Here is an 18498-nt window from a genome sequence, read left to right as displayed (position 1 = left end):
TGTATAAAATTAAATGTATCAATTTTAGTTCCGATACTAATAATTACAAATATATTGAATATTTTTAATAGAATTATCTGCTGCAAAGTTAAATCATGCAAAAAAAGGTTCCACTGCAGTACATGACCCTATTTAGAACTTACCTTCTTTTTTAACCAGAGCTTGATTAAAGAATGCTTAGCTAAGTTTTATTCTCTGTCACAAGTAACTTGGGACCATTATTTTTTATTTTATTTTGCAACCTTAAAAAACATTTTTAGAGTCCAATGTTACCTGAAATTTTGCTTTTATAAGCCAAAGAGACACGGTGAAGTCCTAGTTTTTTTCTATATTATTAATTGGTATCTCTTACAAGTCATCTTTTTAAATACTGCTCTCAAGACAAGAGGAAATGAAAACATAAGCTTGATTTTTAACAGTGTTTTCCATACTGAATTGTTATAAGGTTATAACTATATTTAAATACTTTGCTCCAAAACTACAGCTATATCTGTAAGGGAAGCATCCCTAAATACAAATGCTTAGAATATTGTTTGGCTAGTCCCTTGATAAACATTTTAAACTATGTTGAGCATGGATTGTAATTATTTAAAAATAACTCTCTACCTGAGTTGATAGCCAATTAAACAGAACTTGGTATAAAATGAGTTGTCTCTTGCACTCTGTATATAGGGACTCTTGAATAAATAAAAATCTGTAATGCTATAAATAGGCTCCTTGAAATAAGAGATTCTTAGCTGAGGCTTCTTTGTAATGCTCCTCTCACCAATCTCAGTGCTTGGTCTTTGCAGCATAATCTTAATATCAAGCTTGCTCATTAATCTCCATTCTTTTTTTTTAGGTTAGTCTAGACTGTTCTTGTAGCTGTAGTACTCACTGGGTTGCCGTAGGAACAAGGGATTCAAGTAAATATGCTTATGGAGAAGAAATGGCTACTAATTAAATGTGAATAGCATTTATAAATTGCCCAGTTATTGCAAAATGCAGAGCATAATATGGTTTGATGTACTTAATTAATAAAAGGCATATATATATATATATATATATATATATACACACACACACACACACACACAAATTAATGTATATTTTTATTTACATAGGAAGTGAAGCCAATTTTTTGAACAAAATTATACTTTATATGATTTTGCTCCTCTCTAGGCTATAAATCCTATAATCTTATACGTATATCCTTTTATTGCATTTACATGGCAGATAAAGACATTTGGCTCACGGGTATAGCTACTGAAAACCTTCAATATTTCCTCACCAAAATCTAATTCAATTTTAACTGTTAAAAACTCACTATAATATCCATCTCACGTGATATTTTCATATTCTTATCTTTCCCTTTCTATTGTTGACAGAATACACACATTGCGTTGAATTATTAGGAAAGCATGCTATTATTTTTGGAAATAGTCTCCCTGCTAGAGGACCCCCACAGATCACATTTTTACGCCTGAAATTAGCATTAGGTTGTTCACAAATCAATGAAGCGCAGGAAGAAACTCACCTGTGCTAGGTAAGGGATTCACTAAATGATCTAATAGGTCTTTGCCATCGCTTGACTTCCTCTGATTCCAGCATTCATAAAGAATTGTATACCTTTTTTATTCTCATTCTATTTTAGTTCTATGTTTGGAACCAACTTATTTAAAAGCAATTGATAAACAAATGGTCCACAGCATGTTGGTGTAAGTCTACTAGAGTAAGTCTTATCTGCATTTCCAGGACAGGAAAGCCATAAAGTTAAATGGTCCATGTTCATAGTTATGTTAACTTGCAAGTTAACTGAGGCAACTCCTGTGCTTGAATCTTATTTAGTATTCTTTGTGTTACAGCTCTTCAAAAGTCCAAATCTGCACCAGTGAGAGGAGCAAAGGAGAAAAACGTGTGGTGGAAAGCACCCTTAAAATCATACTCTGGCAAAACAGAGTCTATTCTCCATGCTACCACCTCTACTTGAGTCTGAAAAATTCCTCTACATGGAGACAAGAAAGTCTCCAACCCTCTTAAGCATGAGATCACTTTTTGAATTTAAGTGCAATCCAGGATCCACCTCAAACCCAAATACCCTTGCCCCACATTCTTCCTGTCCCTTCTCCAAGACCCCGCCCCTGCTCACTTCATCCTCTCTCCCCTATCCTCACTCACTTTTATCAGGCTGGGAGCAGAGGGTTGGAGTGTGGGGAAGGGAGGTGCAGGCTCTGGTCTTGGGCTAAAGGATTTGGAGTGTGGGAGGTGCTCTGAACTGAGCCTGCAGCAGGGAGCTGTGGTACAGGGGATGGTTCAGGGTGCAGGCTCTGGGAGGGAGTTTGTGCGCAGGGGGACTCAGAGCTAGGGCAGGAGTTTGGGGTTGGAGGAGGGGTTCAGGACTGGGGCTGGGATTCAGACTGCAATCTCCAGCTGGGCAATACTTACCACAGATGACTTCTGGGGGTGGAGAGTGAGGCTAAGGCAGTCTCACCCCCTGCCCTGGCCCTGCACCACTCCCAAAAGCAGCCACCAAACTCTCTCCATCCCTGCCCCTTCACTCCACTCTGTGGAAATGGGGTACAGGTTGGGGGAGGGGCACCCTAACATCAGCACCCCCTTCTCTTCTTCCCATGCCCTGCACAGCAACTGGGAGGCTCCTGAGGATGGAGGGCAGCTCCAAGGCAGAGGCAAGGAGCAGCATGGCAGTGCCGAGAGGGGCAGATGAAATGCTGGCACTCGATAGCTCCCAGCCAAACCTGTTAGGATCATCTGCCAAAGGCTCTAAGATCTACCAGTAGATCCCAGTCTACTGGTTGGTGACCACCACTCTACATGAACAATATAAAATGAGTCTGTGTGGGCTATATGACATGCTTCTCCCTACACATATAGTGAGTCTTCTGTTGATAAAGGCACCCACTTTGACACAGCTCTCCATAAACCCTATTGAAAGAGGCATGCAAAACAGACTTGGCAACGGGACTAATAATGGGAGAAATGCCATCCAGCTAGCCTTGCTTCCAACCTGAGGCAGGTTTGCCAAGAGAAGGAATGAAGGCCCCTGTTCTATGCAGATGCTCAAATATCTGCATGGTCGACACAGGCATTCCTATCAGATCACGTTCAGGGTTCCTATGGTTGACAATCATGTCCTATGCCACTTCATCACTGTTTCTAACCCTTCCCCACAAAGTGAAGTGTGGCTCTGGGTTTCTGTAGTTTCTAAGCCATTGAAATTGGGAAACAGTTTCTTTGTGTTCATATATTGTAGAATCATAGACTCGTAGAATTCTTATCATGCAAAAGGGTACACCTTGACACCAGATACTAAAAGTAGCCATTCTCTTGCAGAGTGATTTCAGGAACCAACTAGAGAGAGAGAGACTGCGGAACTGGCTTTCATATGCAAATTTGACATGTTAACCCAGGGACTGAACAAAGACATTACCTGGATGGGCCGTTATATTCAACACCCAAATGACATCAAAAGCTAAATATTGGATACTTAAAGCCCACTATATTAGCCTCATTTAGCATGGACACTATAATAGACAGGGTTTTTTTTTCTTTCTTGTCTCCTCCCACTCTCCCTTCTTTTTGGACTTTCTGAGCCTCTCTGTGCCTCCTGCTCCACTCATCATCTGAAGAAGTGGGTTGTGCTCATGAAAGCTCATGATACTATCTATATTTTTGTTGTTAGTCTCTATGGTGCTACAGGACCTTTCATAGTTTTTAAGGGGTTTTTTTTAAGTTACATTCTAAGGCTATGTCTAGACTGCAAGTCTCTTTCGAAAGAGGCTTTTTCAAAAGATACTTTCGAAAAAGCCTCTTTCGGAAAAAAGTATCTAGACTAGAACAAGTACTTGCGAAAAAGCAAGCCACTTTTTCAAAAGAGAGCACCCAGGGAGTCTGGATGCTCTCATTTGAAAAAGCACAGTTTGCATTACATAGCGCCTTTTTTTTGAAAGAGCGCTTTCGAAAACAGGCGTTCTTCCTCATAAAACGAGGTTTACTACAGTCGAAAAAACTGCCACATTCTTTCAATTTACTTTCAAAAGAATGCAGCAGAAGTCTAGATTCAGGTAAATTTTTTTCAAATAAAGGCCAATTGCTCAGCCAGACCAAAGATTCTGAGTTAACAGTGTCCTCTTTGCCATACATCACATGAGATGGTGGATACTGTTTTACCTAGGGCACCAGACTGGGAACCAGTCCAGGAGATTTGAGCTCACTTCTCAGCACTACCACAGAGTTTCTGGGTGACTTTACCCAAGTAATTTCATCTTTGTGCCTCAGTATCCCAACTAGAAATGCAGATCCTTCTTGTGTATGAAGATCACAAGCTTTTGCAGACAGAGACTCAAATATACACATATGCATTCTCTCTCTGAACCTAATCTTGGTAATACCTGGGAGTTTCAGGCATGGCACCCAAAACTGAGGTTACAAAAACACAAAATGAGAAGCCATTTTTGATCATTTGAATATTAGCAACTTGCTAAGATGACACTAGATATCTTTGGCAGAATCAGAAATAGAACCTACATCTCTTGACTCCTAAGCATTCAATTGAACTTCAAGACAATCTTCATTTCTTCTTTTAGGAATAAGTGATAATATCAGCTCTTCTTGGCTAAAAAAAATATCCAAAGGATATTTGCAACAGAAGACTACATATGTATTCTACATTTTTAAAAGCTTTCACCTCCACCTCCCAGTGCTAGACTCTTAATATTATTAAGGCTGAGTTTTGCCAGACTGCTTATGACAGTTAGGCTACATCTACACAGCTAAAAGCCTATGCAAATGAAGCACAGATTAGTATATTGCTGCACTTCATTTGCATAATTAATTAGGAGCCGTTTTTGTGTACAAGGATTTTGCGCGAAAAGGTGCCATCTACACAGCTCTTTTTTGCGCAAAAACCTCTTGCACAAAAGGGATCCGAAGAGGAAATGCAAATGCGAGCATGACACATGCAAATGAGTGCTCAATTTGCATTTCCTCTTGCGGAAAAGTCTTGAAGTATAGACGTAGCCTCAGTGTGTGGATTACATATGTAAGACACAAAAAAGATGTGGACGAATGTCACAATCATATATTATTATAGAAAATATAAACAATACACGATACTTTCAAATATGTTTATACAATCAAGGATCATGTTATGTAGTACAGAGAAAATATACTTTAATACATTAATGGGAGCCAATAAAAAAAATCATTGTAGCACATATGTGAAACTTGCAGCTCACTCAAGTAGCTACATTTAAAGGTTTCTGTTGAGCATACTTTAGTACATTTACTGAATTCTAGACATTCTGCAAAGGATATTCTACCTTTTGCAGCACTTTCTCACTTGAACAGAAGAAATAGACTCTATAAGCACATTAATTTAGTTCTCAATATTAAATATAATCAGTGGACTAAAAACTACCCTCAGTTATACCAAAGAATATCTGGATTAAATCCAGGAAAGCTACTGTGGATTTATACTGGTGTAGCTGACAGGAGAATTTTGCCTCATATTTTCCTGAAGTTCATTGCTATCATTTGGCAATTAATTCACTATTACCTGCACTCAGTGTAGTGCAAGTCTGTGCAGAATTTGGACAACTGAATTAAATTTAAGGAGTGGAGTCTGTTTATCAAAGAATTCAAAGTGGGTGGGTCAAAAATAAAATTAACTTTATATTATTTTATGTCTCTTAATTTGTCACCGTTTCATTTTATCCCCTGTAATTTAAGGTTTGATCTTGCAACTGTTTGTGCCCATGAGTAACTTTAGCCATCGTAGTAAATGAGTCTACTTAAATTCATCAAGATAACCACGACCATAAGTGTTTGCAGAATCAGGCCATTAGAAGTCTTTCCTTTTGGGGGTGGGGGATTGTATGTGCCATCTCATTTTCTCCCTCTCTCACCCATCCTGCCACTTGTTCCCTATTTATATGCAGACAATGGTTACCAAAATGCACTAGCAATCCTCTTCCCCAGTATTATTCATACAGTGCCACAGAAGTGTAGGACACATAACAGGTTCCCGTTCTGAGGGAAAAGTATTGGGGAGAGAGACGAACTGGTCTTAATTCCTCCTAACCATTTACAATTCACATGTCTTTGTCAGATAGGGAGTTGGATGACTATAATGTCATGTTTGTCCTTCACCCTGAGAAAAAATCTCCTTTTAAAGATCAGCAGCTTATCTTTATTGACAGTAACTTTGGAGGCCATCGTATTTGCATATATGTTGTGTCTTCCCAAAGATTGTTTTAATATAAACAAAATGAAATAAAAGCCTTTGATTCACAAACATATATGGGGCTCTGCATCTAGAACCAATGTTACCAGAAGACAGTTGATCATTTGGCTACGGTAGTAGACTGGGCCTCAAGAGAATTAGGTTTTTCCCAGCTCTACCTCTGAATCCTCAGGAGAATCTGGGCATGTCACATATGTTGTCCTATTTAAAGAAGCTTAAATCTTTCTTAAAATGAAAATAACTACCCTACTCTACAGGGTAGTTTGATCAAGATGCTTTGATTTACACTGAATACTGTAGAGTCAAAATGAGGGAGGTAGTATCATTTATTGCTCCAACTTCTGTTGGTGAGGGAGACAAGATTTCAAGCTATGTGTAAGCTCGAAAGTTTATCTGTCTCACCAAAAGAATCACCTCCATGTAGTCAACACAAATTTGGAAAATGTATTAAACATTTTCAAATCCATCATTTAAAGAACAAGGCAAAATTCTCCCATTCATTTCCGCACTTCAGTGCAACATAATTGGTTTCAATGAAGTTGTACAAAATGCCTTACCTTTTCCATTTCCAGGCAGAAATAATCAGAATAAATAAATGTTTCCATTCCTGACCAAGACCACTTTTATTGTATATAAGTTACATTTCAAGGTTTGAAAACCATTTTCTTATTTCTGAAAAAAACCCACAATTATAGAATTTAGAAATGAAAAGAAACATTAGGTCAACTGAACCATTACCGTGGAAGATTGTTGACTATAGAAATGTATCAAGTGCTTTGTCCAGCACAATTTTAAATTGTTCATGTGATGAAGCTTCTGTCATTATTCTTGAGAGACCACTAGGGCTATTTCTCATTTCTCAAGTGTTTCCTGATTTTCAGCACAATTTTTTTATTGTTTGATTCCAGGTCATTGCTTTTTTCTATGATATATCCCCTTGAATCTCTCTACACAACTGTTTTCATTCTCTGGTGTTTACACCTTTTCAAATACTTGCAGACAGATACCATATCCCTTTCTACTCCTCATGGGACTGGCACAAAGCTTGTCAACGTCAATGAGAGACATTAGTTAACTTTGATCAGGATTGACTGAGGCCACATTTGGCCAAACTATATCTATTTAATTTTTCCTCAGAATTCAGTCCATCCAGCCCCTCAATCATTTTTGTGGATCGGTTCTGAACTCCCTCCCAGTCTGTCAACATCTTTCGAAACTTGCAGTTATGACAGAATCTCTTTTGTCACTTGGGCAATACTCAGTGTGTTTAGATTAACTGGGAATACGATGTGCAATATGCTGAGAGCTCTGGCCCAGATGCAGTGAAGAATGTAAGCAAGGGAGTCAATTGCACGGGCCTTGGGCAATTTAGTGGCTCCACATTCCCAGAAGGGGTGGGGCCTTGGATAGGAGGGGTGGTGCTGGTAAAGCCAGTCCCAGCACTGCCCGGGTGGCACGGTTCTCCCACACACACGCTTCCTACTGGCACTCAGAGCTGGCTGGAGTGTGCAGCATGGTGCTCCTGCAGCAATTCTAAAGAGCCTGGGTCTCTGGCCACTGCCACTGTCACAGTGGCTGTGATAGAGGCCAGAAGCCCTGGGCCCTTTAGAATTACCAGGGCCCAGGGCAATCGCCCCTTTTCCCTGCCCCCATTGGTGGGCCTGCTCATAAGCGTAAGCACCTGTGTAGCCCCACCAAACTCAAGTCCATGCTTAAATGCTTTTGAGAGCTCAGCTCCCTACAGGATCAAGCCCATAACTAAGAGTCAACAGACAACTCCCAAGATATTAGATAGGGAGGTTTGGAGAGTGAACTTCGAACAATCAGGTTTTTTTCAGTCATTAAAATTTCTACCAAGATAGAGAACTTGCATGTAATGGTTTATCATGCTGTAATGCTCAATCTAGAAGGCCAGATTATGCCAAACTGACTCATGCCAAGTAGTACCTTACTCTGCAGGTAGTCTAATGACATTAAAGTGAAACTCTTAATGTCTCCTTTTTTTCAAATGCTTCCCTTTTTTTCTTTTTTGAATTATTGATATGTAAATAATAGTTACAAACTTTCAATATATACACAAATACATTTTTAAAAGAAAATCAATACTTTAAAAATAATTATGACATATGAGTGCTGGGTAGATGCTCTGAAAATGTGGACAGTTCATGAAAATTATGTATTCTCTCAATATGCATATTTGTTAATATTCATGGCATATATAGTTATACTTTTTTTGTTTTTGATGAAAATGTTGATTTTCTACTTCTGGTTCCTCATCACAGTATCAGTTGTTCTCCTACAGTAAAAGATTTACTATAAAAGCTAATAAAATAACTTGAAGTTAAACACTGTATGGTTCTTGAAATATATTCTTCTAATAGTATGATGGAGTCACCCACATCTAAAACTCAGCAACAACTAAAAGAGAAAAGGGAGAAGCCCAGAAACAATGGCCAGAAGAATGTCCCAACTTCTAAAAAAAAATCCACCAGTATTTAAAAGATCATGCAGATGTTATTCATGTATGAAATTTTACTTCTGACTATGCTGAATGTCATGGTGTAGGGCAACTGCTCTTGTATTTTCCCCTTGTTGTCCACCAAGGGCACCCATGCTTAGATAGCCATTTCCTAGTTGTTACATCTTTTGGTAACACTTCCTACTGGCTCCTCTTGGGTGCAGACCTTTCTCTCTCCCTGGGATTTTTATCAGGCTATTAAGTTCCCAACTCTCAGTGGGTGATTCTCAGCAAGGCCATCATCAGGTGCTTTGCTCTCTCCAAAGGCTTTAAACCGTGTAATTGCCCACTGTTATAGGTTAACACACAGCTCTGAAACAAACACATTTATTCTTAATGTGAAAGTTTTACAGAGTAAACATAGTAGAACCATTAAAGAATGCACACACATGCTAAAAAGCTAACCAGAGTTCACGCCAAGTCCTACCTTGGGTTCTGGCAGGTATCAGTCCTTCAAACCTTTCCTAAGGATTAGCCACCTCTGCCTTGAGAATAAGGTTCTGTCCATTTGCTGGTTCAGGAAGAAGTCCTTGAATCAGTGCAAACAGGTTATTTGTCCAACAATTCTTTGTCTGTTGGTCACAGGTAGGCCACGTCTAGACTGCAAGCTTCTTTCGGAATAAGCTTTTCCTCGAGATCTTCCAGAAAAGCTTATTTTAAAAGAGCATCCAGATGCAAAAAGTGCAATGAAAAAGTGATGTGCTTTTTCAAAAGATAGTGTCCAATCAGTGTGGATGTTATCTCGCATTTAAGGCTACCCGGAACCAATTCAGGCAGGGCATTAGGTCAGCAGCTGCTTCCGGGTGCTGTTGCCTAAGCTTAGCTGAGACGCGTGCTTAAAGGGACCCCCCTGGACATCTGTTTCTCTGCTTCTGCTGCTTGCTTGCCTAACTCTCTGAAGGACAGCAAAGCTTGTACAGTACATGCTCTGGTTGTCCAGCTCTTGGATGCCAGAGCATACTCCTAGCTATGGAGCCGGAGCTGCCGCTGGGCATACGATGGCCCCACACTACCATGCTACAGTTTCTGCAGGCTGCCTTCATGGCCCTGCACGAGTTTGACACTTGTCTCATCATTGAGACCCTTTCCCTGTGTGCAGGAGCAATGTCCTTACAACCGCACCCCAATGGAGAGACAGTTCTGGAGGCTGGACACCAGTTCCAGCTGGTGGGACCGGCTGGTCATGGAGCAGTGGGATGACCAGCAGTGCTTCCAAAACTTCTGCATGCGGAAGGCCACCTTCATGGAGCTGTGTGCCTGGCTCGCCCCTGCCTTCCAATGACGGGACACCCAGATGTGACCCTCCATCCTCCTGGAGAAGTGGGTCACTATTGCTGTCTGGAAGCTAGACACCCTAGACACCAATCTGTGGGCAACCAGTTTGGCATGGGAAAGTCCACAGTCAGAGCCCTCCTCATGGAGGTAAGGCACTCTCAGGCTGCAGTTCCTGGAGAGTGGGAGAAGTACTGGAAAGGGGAACCCTAGGGAAAGGAGGTAGAAGTCCCGTTCCAGGGGGGTTCTTCTGTCCTGCCCTCACACAGCCCAGCGGGCTTGAAGTGTTTGGGAGGGGAAGAAGGAGGGGGGAGTTTCCCAAGGGCTCAGGCACCCCCTCTCATTCTCTGTTTTGTGTGTTTCTTTGTCTCCTTCTGCAGTTGATAAGGGCCATAAACTCCATCCTGCTACAGGGTCATCTGACTGGCAGACCTGGACCACATTGTAGCCAGATTTCCCGCCCTGGGTTTCCAACTACAGAGGGGACCTAGATGGAACCCATATTCCCATCCAAGCACCACAACACTGAGCCGCCCAAAACATCAACCGCAAGGGCTATTTCTTGATGGTGCTGCAGGCCCTGGTCGACTACCATGGACAGTTCCTGGATGTTTTTGTCGGGTGGTTGGAGTGGGCGCATGACGCCCACATTTTCAGAAATTCAAGCTTCTACGAGAAGCTGGAAGCTGGCACATTCTTTCGCCGGCATGGCTTTCAGGTTGGTGATGTACAGATGCCACTGCACATCATGGGGGATACGGTCTACCCCCTCATGCCATGGCTGATGAAGCCACACACCAGCTACCAGGACCCTAGCAGGGATCGATTCAATGCCCGCTTAAGCAGAGCCCGCATCCATGTGGAATGCGCTTTTGGGCACTTGAAGTGCAGTTCAGGTGCCTCCTGACCCTCCTCCATGTGGGGGAGCACAATACTCCTGAGGTGATCTTGACCTGGTGTGTTGTCCACATTGTGGAGAGGAAGGGGGAGGCCTTCCTGCCAGGGTGGGGGGTAAAGGCTGGTCGGGAAGGAAGGGCCTTTGAGCAGCCATGCACAGCTGCCATCCGCCAGACCCATCAAGTGGGGGTGTGAATCCGGGAGACCCTGAGGGAGAGTTTCTCAGAAGAACCTCAGTAACTCTCCCCAGGGCCTCCTCACTAAGGGCCTGTGCTTTGCCGAGGAGGGGGGCTCAGACCCTGGATAGGAGCAGTGAGGAGGGTGGCTCTGTGCTGGGAGTGGTGCGTGGTGTGGCTGGAAGTGCCACCTTGTTTCTGGGTGTTGCACACACACCTGTGTCTGGCAGCGCTGTCCATGAGAGCAGGTGGTGCCTTGTGTGTGCAGGCAATTCCATGTGGGGCGCTCCTCAGTTTATGTGTGATCGTGCATGTGTCCTTGTCCCCAGCCTGCTTCCAGAGCTGACTGGTGGTGGGAAGACGTCACCCCTGGGGGTCAGACATGTGTGTGGCATCCCCAGAGCCTGTTAGCAGGAGCTCAGAGGTGCTCCAGGGCTGTATCCTGGGCCACATGGCGCAGACTGCCGCTGCACGTGCTTCCACATGCACGGAGTGCAGCACGATGTCCAGGCTGAGAAGTCTGAGCAACGATCGCACCCCAGCCCCTCAGCACTGTATCACCACCTACTCTCCAACCTTCTCAGAAGGCTTTGCTTCTGTAACTCCCATCCTGGGCCCTCGCAAGCACAAGGTAGGTCACACACTGAGTGGCTATGTATAGCTACAGCCTGCCAACCACACATGAACCACACTCTGGCTTCTGGCAGCCTAGGTCACTCCTTCCAGGATGACCCCAACATATTCCCAGCCCCTAATTTTCCCTAAAGCATGTGTATTGCGCTGTCCAGTTTCTCCTATACAGTTCAGATATTACAGGTCCATGTTGCCTGTAAAGGGTCAGTGTACAACAGTTTGCTACTTTAATTGAAGTTACCAATCAACTCAGTATAAACACAACACTGGATTAGCATTGATTAAAAATAAAATAAGTTTATTTAACTACAAAGAGATAGATTTCAAGTGACTACATGGCACAAGGCATTCAAGTCAGAAATGGTTATAAAAGAAATAAAGACAAAAACATTTTATAGTAACTAAAATGTACCAAACTAGACTTGATTCGAGATAAATTCTTACCACATTACCAGTAACATGACTGACCAAATAAGGTCAGGATTTGCCCTCCTCTCTACCCCCCGCCCTGCCCCGCAATCCAAAATGTTAGCTCCTTTGTTTTCTTATGTGAACGAGAAAGACAAAGCGAGAACACCTTTTTTATTCTTCACTTTTATAGTATAGTCCAGTTACCCTTTGAAATGTATTTTCCTGGGATTACCCTTAGATAAAATTCCTTCCAGCTGCGCAGAAGGTATGAAGGCCTAACTTTCATGATGAAAGAAGTTCCCTGTTGTTGTTTGTTGACATGTAAATCAATCTGTTTCTGTCCCCGCCGCCCCCCCCCCCCCCCGCACCAGACATGTCTGCAGATGTCAGCTTGTCCTTTATCATTAAGAAACAGGTTTACAGCCTCCCCAGACTTGTCTTCTAAACACATTTCATTCATAATTTCAGATTATTCATAATATGCCTATTGGACATACATTTCATTATGATATTATTGACTGGTGAGTTATTAGTTTTCAAACAATACTGATCAGTCATATTTTGTACAAAGATTATTACCACAGTGTGCAAGATGTGAATACAGGATATATTCAGAGCAAATTATGCTTGTATGTACAGTCACCAACTTTTTTATATAATCTGCTTTCATCACTGCAGTGCATATTTGTCGCAAGTGTTTCTGTCAATGGAAAACGTGGTCCACCATAGGTAAGTATCTCAATGTAACCCCCCTTACTCTCACTGTCCACCACAATGTTTTGTGGGATATTTTTCAGGTCTTTGTGAAATACCAAGGAATTTTCAGGAAACTAGTGGTCAAGTTCCCTGAAGATCACTTTCTCCATCCCGTAATGCTTAATCTACTCCATAATTGTGTCATTTTTTCAACACTCCTACAGTCATTCCCACATCCTGATTTTCAGTTTCCATCAACTTTATGGCAGAAGAATGTATCCTATAGAGCTCAATGCAATTTTTAAATGTCAGTGAATACCACTACAACCAGGTTTGTGAGAATGAAGAACAGGGGATGTTCAGCAACGACAACCATGAGTGGAACACCACTTCTGGGAAATGAGTATTTGCTAGTGGGATCACATTGTAATATATGTTTAGGATGATGAGCAATGGTTGCAGAACTTTCAGATGTGAAAACTATGTGCCAAGTTTGCCTCAGCCCTTCAACAGAGGGACATTAAAATCAGAGCAAGAGCAAGGAGCAGCAAGTGGCAGTCCAGCTCTGGAAGCTTACCAGGTCAGATTGTGGTCAGTCAATTAATTTAGAGTGGGAAAATTCACAGTGGGACCATTATCATCCAAATGCATAAGGCCATTAAGCATATCTTGCCACATATGACTGTGACTTTCAGCAGAGTTCAGAAAATAGTGGCTAATTTTTCAGCAAAAGGGTTTTTTAACTGCAATGGGCTGACAGACACTGAGCATATCCCTATTTTGGCACCAGGCTACCTTACCATTGAGTGCAAGTGCTAATGGATCAACAGGAAAAAATTCCCTTATGTAAACATGGGCTGGTCAGAAAAGGTGCATGATGCTCACATCTCTAAGAATACTACTCCAAAAGCTGGAATCAAGGACATTCTTCCTCAACTAGTGTTAAAATGCCTACGGTGATTCCATGGGATTCGGCCTTTCCTTGTGCTACTGGCTCATGAAGCCATTCGCTGACTGCCTTGACAACACGGAAAGAAGACTACTGGCCCAGCAGATGCAGAATGATAATTGAGTGTGTTTTTGTTAGATTGAGGGTTTACTGGTGCTGTTTACTGGAGGCAAACATCCCAATTTTTTATAGTTGCATTTTGTACACTGCATAATACCTGTGAGGTGAGCAGGAAACGGTACTGCCAGGGTGAAGTGGTGAGGTGGACCAGGAGTCTGCTGAATTTAAACAGCCAGACACAATGGCCATTATCAGAACCAACCATGGAGCTATATGGCTAAGAGAGGCTCTAAAAGAGCACTTTACCAGTCAACCACAGTAATATTGTGTGATGCTTTTCATACGTATGCAGCAAATTATGGACCCTTCAAGGGACATCCACTAATAATTCCCCATGACCACGTCCACTGCCCCTGTCACACAGTCATTTCCAGGACCCTAGTTTATTGAAACATCTCTGGAATGGGGTCTTCTGGCTCACCAGCTGTAGTCTGCTCATTACATTCTGCAGTATATGCGTGTGTGCAAATCCATGGTGTCCTGGTGTGCTTCCCAATGCACCACTGGGTCCCTTTGCCTGCTTCTCTCTGCTTCCTTAGCCCTATTCCATGGGTGTGGATATGTGGCACCTCCAAGCTCTGTATTCATAGGCAGAAGCTTTAGACAACTGGAAACACTGGCAGAACATATCCTCCCTAGTCCACTTCCTTCTTCACCTATCAGGTGTTTGGTGGGCACGGAGTTGGGTTGCCAACCCAAACAGCCTTCCCGAAGGCCTCATGCCCCGAGTCACTCCATCTCCACTCCCTCTGCCACTTACTCTCCCCTACCCTCACTCATGCTCATTTTCACCAGGCTAGGGCAGGGAGTTGGTGTGATGGAGAGGATGGGAACAGAAATGAAGGGTTCAGGGTGCAGGAGAGGGCTCTGGGCTAGGGCATCATTGAAGTGTGGGAGGTGAATGAGGGCTCGGGTTGGGCTGTGGGCTCTGGAGTGGGGACATGCATGAAGAGCTTGGGGTGCAGAAGGTGGCTCTGGGCTGGTGGGTGGATGCAAGGGGTCTGGAATACAGGGGGAAGCTCTGGACTAAAGCAGGGGGATGAGATCGGGGAGTGGGTATGAGCTTCAGGCTGTGGATGCAGGCTCCCAGAAGGAGCCCAAGATGAAGGGCTCAGAGTGCAGGTGAGCTCAGGATGGGGGCAGGGAACTGGGATGTAGGAGAGGGTGTCACGGAGTGTGGGGGAGTCACTGGACCCTGCACCCCTCTCTGCACTCAGATGTGACTCTCAGCCAGCAAGTACAACAGAAGGTGTATTCATTGACAGGAACACAGCATAGCCCAGATTTGTTGTTACAGGAACCAGGAGCATTTAGTACAATCCATCTTGGGAGAAGGGGGACCTCGAGCCCCAGGTCTGGGCCCCTGCCACTTCCCCCCAAGCCAGCTAGGCTTCCTTCTCCCTAAGCCATCTGAAAACTAACTCACACCCCTGGCAACTGGTCACAGCCCTCGAGGCTACCACGCCTCCTCCTTTGTTCCAATTCCCAGGCAAAGCGTCAGCTGACGAAATCCTCCACCTAGCTCAAATGACAGGCTGGCTGGGCCATTCTCTATGTGGCTCCCCTCAGGAGTTCTCACCCAGAGATCCCATCCCCAGCTGGGCACTGCTCACTCACTCCCTACACAACAGCACAGGACAGTAGGATCATATAAGCCCAACAAAGTATACAGTGAATGGAAAAACAGAGGGTATGTCTACACTACCCCGCTAGTTCGAACTAGCGGGGTAATGTATGCATACCGCACTTGCTAATGAAGCCCGGGATTTGAATTTCCCGGGCTTCATTAGCATAAGCGGGGAGCCGCCATTTTTAAATCCCCGCTGCTTCGAACCCCGTGTAGCGCGGCTACACGGGGCTCGAACTAGGTAGTTCGGACTAGGGTCCTATTCCGAACTACCGTTACTCCTCGTGAAACGAGGTGTACCGGTAGTTCGGAATAGGCACCCTAGTCCGAACTACCTAGTTCGAGCCCCGTGTAGCCGCGCTACACGGGGTTCGAAGCAGCGGGGATTTAAAAATGGCGGCTCCCCGCTTATGCTAATGAAGCCCGGGAAATTCAAATCCCGGGCTTCATTAGCAAGTGCGGTATGCATACATTACCCTCCTAGTTCGAACTAGGAGGGTAGTGTAGACATACCCAGAGTGACTACCATGACTACAAGAGGGAACGCAGCCCCCACTACATCACAGGGTGTCAGGCTTCCAGATAGGGGTGTAGGCTATGGGGTGGAGATGGGGATTAGGGGTTTGGGCTGTAGGAGGAGGCTCAAGACAGGTGGTTGAAGTGTAGGAGGGGGCGCAAGATCTGGGTCACAGGCTTGGGGGGCTGGAGAAGGTGGGCATCAGCTGGGGATGCAGGCTAAGGAGTGGGCCTGGGGAACTGGGAGTTTGGTTTGCAGAAGGGGTCTCGAGGTTGGGGCAGGGGAGTTGAGTGTGCGATCAGATCCAGTGTATAGCACTTACAACAGGCAGCTCCCAGAAGTGACCAGCATATCCATCCGCCTCCTAGGTAGAAACATGGCCAGGGAAGCTCTGTGCACTGCCCTGGCCTGCAGGCATGATTCACACAGTTCCCACAGTTCCTGGCCAGTGGCAGCTAAGGCTGGTACACCTAAATCTGCAGGACATGCTGGTTGCTTCCCAGGAGCTGCATGGAACTGAGCAGGGTGCCTGCCTGCCCCACTGCTCTGTCAACCAGACTTTTAAAAAGCCAGTCAGCAGTGCTAATCAGACCCACTTGGTCCCTTTTCGATCAGGTGTTTCAGTCCAAAACCAAACACTTAGCATGAAGGAGACACCTTTTAAGGCCACCACACAAGTGGATGCTGATTAAAATACAGAGATACAGCATTAGATTTACTCTCACAGTAGAAAGGGAACAATAAGTATGGAAACACCCAAATGTTATTCCTATGATATGCCCGTGATAAGAAATGCTAATTGCCATTCTAGTTTTGGAGTCCCTCACTATAGCACCACTCTGCAACTCAACCCATGAAGAGTATGGCCCAGCTGGGGGAAGGGATGTCTGTTGCATGGAAGACTTAGTCACCTGACTAGAGTCTGTACAAAGTGCAATGCATATTGCCAGCGTTTTCACAAGCAGTGGTGATTTTGGCTAATATCTGACTCCTGAGGATGGCAATAGCACAGAGGGCCAAGCTGCTATTGGTATCCCAAAGCCACCAGCCAAGCCTATTTACAGCAGTGTCAGCAGAAGTCATCACAGAGTGGTGCTGGAATGTCACCTATCACAGGGAAAGAAAATAGGTCACTGTTCCTAGAAATGTTTGGGAGAGGATTGTAGAACATCTCTGTGCAAGTTTTCACTGAGATTGCGCCAGAGGATAAAAGGGACATCCCTGTTCAGATGAACAAACAACTCCACATGGCCCCTCCACACCTAACCCAACAAACCAAAGAAAGGAAAAAGGACACCACATCTTTCTGTTTCTTCTAGCTCAGTCCGAGCAAAGGATACTGATTGGCTGTGGACTATGTAATTCAGTCTGCCATCCTAATACTTTTTGAGTTCATTTTTTAACATGTTACAAAAGTAAATGAAAAAGCAAAAAGCAAAACCTTGGTTTTCAAAATGCACAGATGGATTGCACGTCATTTTAAGTGGGGAAAAGGGTAAGGAGAGAGGAAAAGGAGGTTTCAGGCAACAGAGATGTTAAAAAATGTTTATAAGGAATAATGCAGGCATCCACTTACCTGAGCTCCCTTCTCATTCATGGCTGGGCTCATCTGCACTGCCTGGAGAACTGGATTGACTCCTATAAAATTTAAAACAGCTCTTTTCTTACTGACTGATTTGCATCTCCCTGCAGTACCTCATCACCCATTGTTGAACACTGCCAGCTCAGGCTCCAACAAAATCTCCACAGACAGAGATGAGGCCCGTGCAAATATTTCATTCACTTCACTGTAGAAGTTGAAGGTGTGTAGAGCAGCTCTAGCTTTCTTGTTGTCCTTCCTCAGCTTCCGATATGCCTGCCAAAATACCTTCGTGTTTCAAAAAGCACTGCTCCTCAGCCCGTGTGTGCCCCAAATTCTGTTTCTTCAGCTATTCCTTAGTTGAATTTTTACATTCTCTTCTCCCTACAGGCTCTGAGTGTATGGAGTCAGCAGGCCTGGATGTTAACCAAGGTGGGTAATCAGGAAAAGGCAGTGAGACAGCTTCTAGAAGATTGTGAGGGTCAACACAGGTAGTGTCTGCACTCACTCTGCATCAACTTAAGTAGACTGATATGTGTTTTGGGAATGTGGTGTTATTGTGTCACTGTAGCTGGGTCCTTCCATAGGCAGGAGACAAACTTGGATGCAAACATAAGTGCAACTGGATCAAAACAAGTCAGCTAAGATCAACCTAACTTCACAGTGTACATCAGGCCTGACACAAAGAATGTGTGGATTGAAGGCAGTGTTCCGTGTAAACTGCTGGCCAGCACAGCTTCAAAGATGATTAATTAGCCCCACCCAGTCAGAGGCTCAGGGCTTCCTACACAGAGTTAACTCACTGATTAATCACCTGGGAAACTGCTGCTATACAGCTTAAGGGAACACTGAGTGAAGGACA

This window comes from Pelodiscus sinensis, chromosome 7, assembly GCF_049634645.1.
Source record: "Pelodiscus sinensis isolate JC-2024 chromosome 7, ASM4963464v1, whole genome shotgun sequence".
NCBI lineage: Eukaryota > Metazoa > Chordata > Testudines > Trionychidae > Pelodiscus > Pelodiscus sinensis.
This window is presented reverse-complemented; position numbering follows the sequence as displayed.